Source organism: Pleurodeles waltl, chromosome 8 (genome assembly GCF_031143425.1).
Source record: "Pleurodeles waltl isolate 20211129_DDA chromosome 8, aPleWal1.hap1.20221129, whole genome shotgun sequence".
NCBI classification, from domain to species: Eukaryota; Metazoa; Chordata; class Amphibia; order Caudata; family Salamandridae; genus Pleurodeles; species Pleurodeles waltl.
Genome location: NC_090447.1, coordinates 368,838,087 through 368,844,471, shown reverse-complemented (window position 1 = coordinate 368,844,471; position 6,385 = coordinate 368,838,087).

The window sequence follows — 6,385 nt, the reverse complement described above, 5'->3', positions numbered from 1 at the left end:
TACTCTGATACACTCTGTGAAGTGAACCCAAGAGAGACTATGCCAAGCCAACACATCTACAAGTTCATGAGGCTACATTGATTAAAATATTACAGAAAGCTGACCCCTCACAGAACTACAGACCCTGCCAAAACTAGCAATGACACTAACCCATGGACATGTAGGGGGCAGGACTGCAGAGACACAACTGTCTATGTGCCTGGCACTATTATGCATGCAACCCTTAGTTTCTAACTACATTCATCATAGTGGCATCACAGCTTTGTTGGCACTCAACCCTTTGTGGCTGCTGTGCTCCCTTCAAGCGCCCATCCAAATTCGGATAGGCCACCACCAGAATGCAGGCCATTGGGGGAGTCAGGGTCCAACGGGCACCCCTCCCTCGTTGGGGCCCACCGCCTCAGGTCCATCAGCTGCTTCCTGCAGTGGGTGCTCGACCGGTTGTAGATCCCCAGGGTCTGCACTTCCTTGGTGATGGCTTGCCACAGTCCCCTCTTCTGATGGGCGCTGACCTGCATGGGACACACAGAGTAAAGAAACAGATATTAGTGTGGGTGTCCCGTACACAAATGCCATGCCCGTTCATACTGACATGGCCCATGGAGACATGCAAATGAACAAATAACAAAGAGAAACTGTCAGACATACTAGGGTGAGCATTCACAAAGCGAATAAAAATGCATACAGGCATCTGCCACAATCACACACATCTAAGGAGGACAGATAGCAACTCATCTGCTCTTCTGGTCGCCCATATAACTTGGCATACAGCGGTACGACCCCGTCCACCAGCTTCTCAAGCTCCTCCACGGTGAAGGCTGGGGCCCATTTCCCTGTCACACATGCAATCTCTGGGACCAGAGTCAGGACACAGCAGCACACGCAGTGGACTTCTTCCCTTCTTATAGTGTAGATGTGAGGTGTCAAGGGTCTGACAAAATGGTGGTAGATACCGCGGCGGTGTGCACCGTCACCACCGGCGGCAATCATGATTGGCCCAGGTTCCCCATCGACAACCATGTAATCCAATGATTAGGTGAACACCGCCTACCGCCATGACGACTAACGCCAGCAGAATGAAGTCAATTCCACACTACAATACCTGGATGGCAGGAGGCTGCCATTTTGCTTCCACCACGTCTCCATAGCCTGTTCGGGGCTTCCTCCATGGCCCCATTCTCTCTCCCCTTCTTTGATTACTGACATAAGTACTGATCTCCCACATATTTTCATGGTTGGAAGTGTGTCTACAATGTGATGCCATTATGACTGAGAAACCTCACCACACATTAGCATGACGGACTACCTTGTTCTTTGTTTGTGTGTGCATTACCCATGTGTTGCATCGTAGAAATGTATTGTGACACCATGTGTTGCAAAGTGTATGTCCAAACTCAAAATGTGTTCCTTCATCACCCATAGGTACAGACCCATGTGGCGAGGGAGAGCCCTAGAGCCCTATCTGTTTACAGACCCCTAGTAGATCTGGCCACCATAGAGGAACGTCACATCATCATAACTTACTGACTTAATCGAGCTACAATCCTTGAGCTCTGTGCAGTAATGGATCCTGTTCTGAAGCCGGGCAATCAAAATCTGCCTGCCATACCTACAACTGTGCAGGTGCTATCCGTGCTCCATTTCATGGCCACAGGCTCATTTCAAGTGACAGTGGGTATGGCTGCAGGGGTATCTCAGCCAATGTTCAGCCACATCCTGTTCAATTTCCTGGATGCATTTGTTCAACATTTGCAAAGTTATGTGCTGTTTCCGCAAAGGACTGATATCACCACCATCAAATCAGGATTCTAGGCCTTTGCTAATATCCCCCATGTGATAGGTGCCATTGATGAAACCCACATAGCTCTCATACCCCCAAGAGTGAAAGAACAGGTGTATCGGAATCGTAAGAACTATCACTCCATGAATGTACAATTGGTGTGTACTGCTGATCAGTAAATTTCACATGTAAATGCAAGGTTCCCAGGATCAGTCCATGATTCATTTGTCCTGAGAAACAGCAGTGTGCCACACATGATGGGACAACTACAGTGGAATAGAGCTTGGCTCATAGATGAGTGTGTATGACACTGGATCAGTTACATGGCTGACAGCCAGGCTGTATGCAAGTACAATGTGTGTGTTTCAACCCTCTTTCACCCACTTTTGCAAGGTATTCTGGGTACCCCAACATGCAATGGCTTCTGACACCTGTGCGTAATCCCAGGACAGATGCAGAGATGAATTATAATGAGGCCCATGGTCGCACTAGGAGGGTGATAGAGCGCCTCATAGGACTCCTGGATGCAATATTTTGTTGTCTTCATCTCTTTGGAGGATTGCTGTGCTGTGTCCCTGACAAGGTGTGTAAGATAGTGGTGCCCTGCTGAATGCTGCACAACTTGGCTGTGAGAAAAGCTATCCCACTTCTGGAAGAGGAGGGTGCTGTCCAACCAGCCCTGCAACCTCAGAGGAGGGAGGAGAGTGATGGTGAAGAAGAGGGGGACGATATCAACTCCAGGACCCAGCTAATCTGCCTATACTTCCAGTGACTCTCAGGTACTGTTCTATGATGCTGATCTCTTCACTGCACTGTTTCAGTCTGACTTATGTAATAAGTACTGCGGTGTCCTTTACCAGTGAAAATGCAAAATCATGACTGAAGTGTCAGATGCCAGTGCACGCAATGGGATGTACAGTGTGACATACTTTAGACACTATAGTGTGTTGGATCCCCTCCTGCAATAAAAGTGGCATTATGATGGTAACTGGCCAAAGCATTCACATTCACAATTGATCTCTCATATTGACTAAGGACAGATATTTTGAGTGCACAGGTGTATTTATTCAAAGTCAAAACATACATGAGTGTTGGGACAGTGAAAGGGAGTGGTTACATGGTGAACAGGTACATATGCTCAGCTGTTGGTTGCACAGGGGTATCGTCCATGGGGCCATTAGAAGATGGTGAGATGGCAGTGGCATGTCAACGAGGTAGCTCAGTGGCAGACAAAGGACACAATTCAGGGCAGAGTCACTTCCTATTGCTGGGCTTGGTCTGGGCTGTTTTTTTAGTAGGTTATCTGGGTCTGAGGGCACGTTTGCGGAGGTGCAGCTGGGATGCATAGATAGGGGTGCTGGTGTCCTGTGAGTCCTCCAGTGGCTGCTGCAGATGTAGATGGCAGGCCAGTGTCCTGGCTAGTGGTAGGGGCCTGCAGTTGATTGGAGGACTCAGGCTGGATGTTTGTCTGACATTGCAGCACCCCTGCAATGGAAGCCATGATGACACTGAGCTGTTTCCATTGCTCCATGGCCTCCTAGTGGTGTGCTTTCTGTAGCCTCTGATTTTGCTCCAAGGTGGCCAGGATCCTGTCCTGGGAATGGTGGTATTCTCCAAGGACCTCAGAAATCACCTCCTGGGCTACTGCATCCATCCTTTGGCCACCCCCCTGGTTTACTGATGCCCTCTCACAGGCCCTAGCCACCTGTGTCCCCTGCAAGGGTCTGGCAGTCCCATTTGCAGTTGTCCCTTCATCATCTTGCCTGGTGGTGGATGGAGACTCTGGTCGATGTAAATGTGGGCAGCCAGTCTGTGGCCTAGTGACACTGGTGTGGGGTTGTTTGGCCAGGGTTGATGGTGGTTGCTGAGTGGTAGGGGTGTCAGTGGTGTCCTGGGTGGGGCTTCTGGAGGGTGACTGCCCAGGGATGTGGGATGGGCCTGGGATTTCCTCTGTGTCCAGACATCCCTCTGTACTTTCCTGAGTGGTACCGCCATCTTCAGGTGGAGGACTGGCACTCCTTGACGTCTCCATCCGGGTGGCATGGGTGATGGTGCCTGTGTATGAGAGAACAGAAATGTGGGTGTCCTGTACATTTTTGTCAATTGCAGCACTGGTCAGCACTAATTGATGTTTGGATTACCATGTAGTGCCATGCAAGGTCCCTTTGTGTACATTTAGTTGCATTTATTGGTGGGGGTGGAGGTGCATTGTGGGTGTTGTAGTGCCACTGGGATTCCATGCAGGGGTTGGTGACTGTGCACAGGGGGCTGGATGGTGATTTGTTTGGGGGGATTGTGGCCATGCAGGTGACTTGGATATGAGTGTGTGGGTGTTGTGGACTGTGTAGGGGATGGGGTCCTGGGGGTAGTGAGATGGATGGGGTTATACATGCATTATAGGTGTGGTGACTGTTAATGTATTGTAGTTGACTCACCCGCGTCCAGTCTTCCAGTGAGTCCAGTGAGGCCCTCCGGGTGCAGGATTGCCAGAACCTTCCCCTCCCACTCGGTGTTTTCGGGGGGAGGAGGTGGGGGACCTCCACCACTCTTCTGTACGGCAATGTTGTGCCTGGATGTCAGAGAACGAACCTTCCTGTGCAGGTCATTCCATCTATTCCTGATGTCCTCCCTTGTGCATGGATGGTTTCCGACTGTGTTGACTTTGTTAACATTCGCCTGTCGTAGCTCCATCTTCCTGACCACGAGTGTCTGCTGCACCTGTGCCCCGAATAGGTGTGGTTCGACCCTAAGTAATTCGTCCACCATGGTCCTTAGCTCCCTGTCAGTGAAGCGGGGTGCTTAGGGGGTGCCATGCTGTGTGTTGTGGGTGGTGTGTTGTAGGTTTGCTGGTGAGTGTGCTATTGTGTGGTTGGGTGTGTGGCTTTTTATGGTGGTTGTGCTATGTATGTGTTTTGCTGGTATATTAGTGTGTGTGACTTATGTGATGGTTATTTCAGTGTATGTGTATTGTGTTGTCAATAACTGTCGTGCTATTGGCATTGTAAAGGATTGTGGGGTGTGTGTGTTTTAAAGTGTTGTGGATGTGTGTCAGGTGTGTGCTTTTCGAACTTGCCAATGTGTGCATTCGTTGTTGGGGGGTCCCATTGATGGCTGTGGCCCTCCGTACCCACAATGGTCATTCGACATTCACTGTCCACAGTGCTGATTTGTGCACCATTATTTGGTGGGCAGGGGATTTGTCTGCATGCGGTGGCGGGGTGGGGTGTACTGCCTATCTGCTGTTGTTGGCCCTGGCAGTGGGTGGAGGTTACGAGACTTTTGGAGGTTTATCTTTTTTTGCATCTTTATACGGAGGTATGCAGTTCACTGCCACTGGTGGTCTTTTGCTCACTGTCAGCACGCAGTCAGCAGTGATTGCAGCCAAGTTCATAATGAGGGCCTTAGTCTGTGACACAGTGACCACCTGCAGACGTATCTGAACTTATTTCAGCCATTCTTTCAAAGCCCGGAAGCAGATGCAGAGTATTCCGCGTGCTAATAGAGCAGCAGTTAAAGCCCTGATACAGGAGGTGTCAACACATTGGAACTCAACCTATTATATGTTGCTACATCTGTTTAAGAAAGTACAGAAGTATCGATGACTATGTAATTCAAAGAGGAGCTGATACCATTGGGAAAGCTATGATGATGGATGCGGACAAATGGGCCCTAGTCAAATGCCTGACACAGATGCTGCTCCCTTTTGAGGTTTTCACATAGGAAGTTAGCAAGAAGGACAGTGCAATGGGCTAGACTATACCTTTATTGCATCTTCTACAGGAGCAGCTAAAGAAGATGTCTGAACGTTTAGAACCCAGAAGAGCATGCCTTGGTTGAGATCCTAAGCTTTCGCATGACTTGTAATGCAAGGCTTTAAAATGACATTATCTCCTCCAAAGAGTACATCTGTTTCACCTCACTTGCTCGACGCTACAAAAAAATTCTTCCCACTTTCATTCCATTTTCTGAAGGGGATGTTTCCAAAAACAAGAGGTGGATTGCTGAGCAAGCAGGAGAACCAGAAGAAGAGCAGCTACAACTTAGAGTCCAAATCCACAGTTCTGGGGTGCACTTTCAACTTCCAGAGAGGGTAGTCTTTTTCTTACAGCAGCCAAACCCAGCAACAACAACACCAGCAACAACAGCAACAGAAGAACCGGACACAACCTCTGCATTGGCTTGGTTTCAAGCTGGAACTCTTAACTCCAGTGCAAAGGCAAAATCAGTTGAGCAAGTGGCAGCACCAATGACCATTCAGAGGATGTTCCAGGAGTATCTGGATGACCAAGAAGAGATGTATGTGGATCAAAATCTATTGGTGTATTGGTAAGGAAAGATGCATGGAAAGATGTTCCAGCTCAGCAGGCTGATAAAAACTTGTCCTGTAGCCAGCGTGCCTGCTGAATCTGTGTTCAGTGCAGCTGACGCGGGTGTTACAGTGAGAAGAACCAGTCTCTCACCTCAAAAAGTGGAGAAATTAACCATGATAAAAATGAACAAGAATTTTGTACCACCTGAATACACTGTTCTGAAACACCATAGGAGGAGGAAGAGGATAATTGATCTGAATCATGTGTGTTAGCCGACCAACTTCTGGGTGAACCA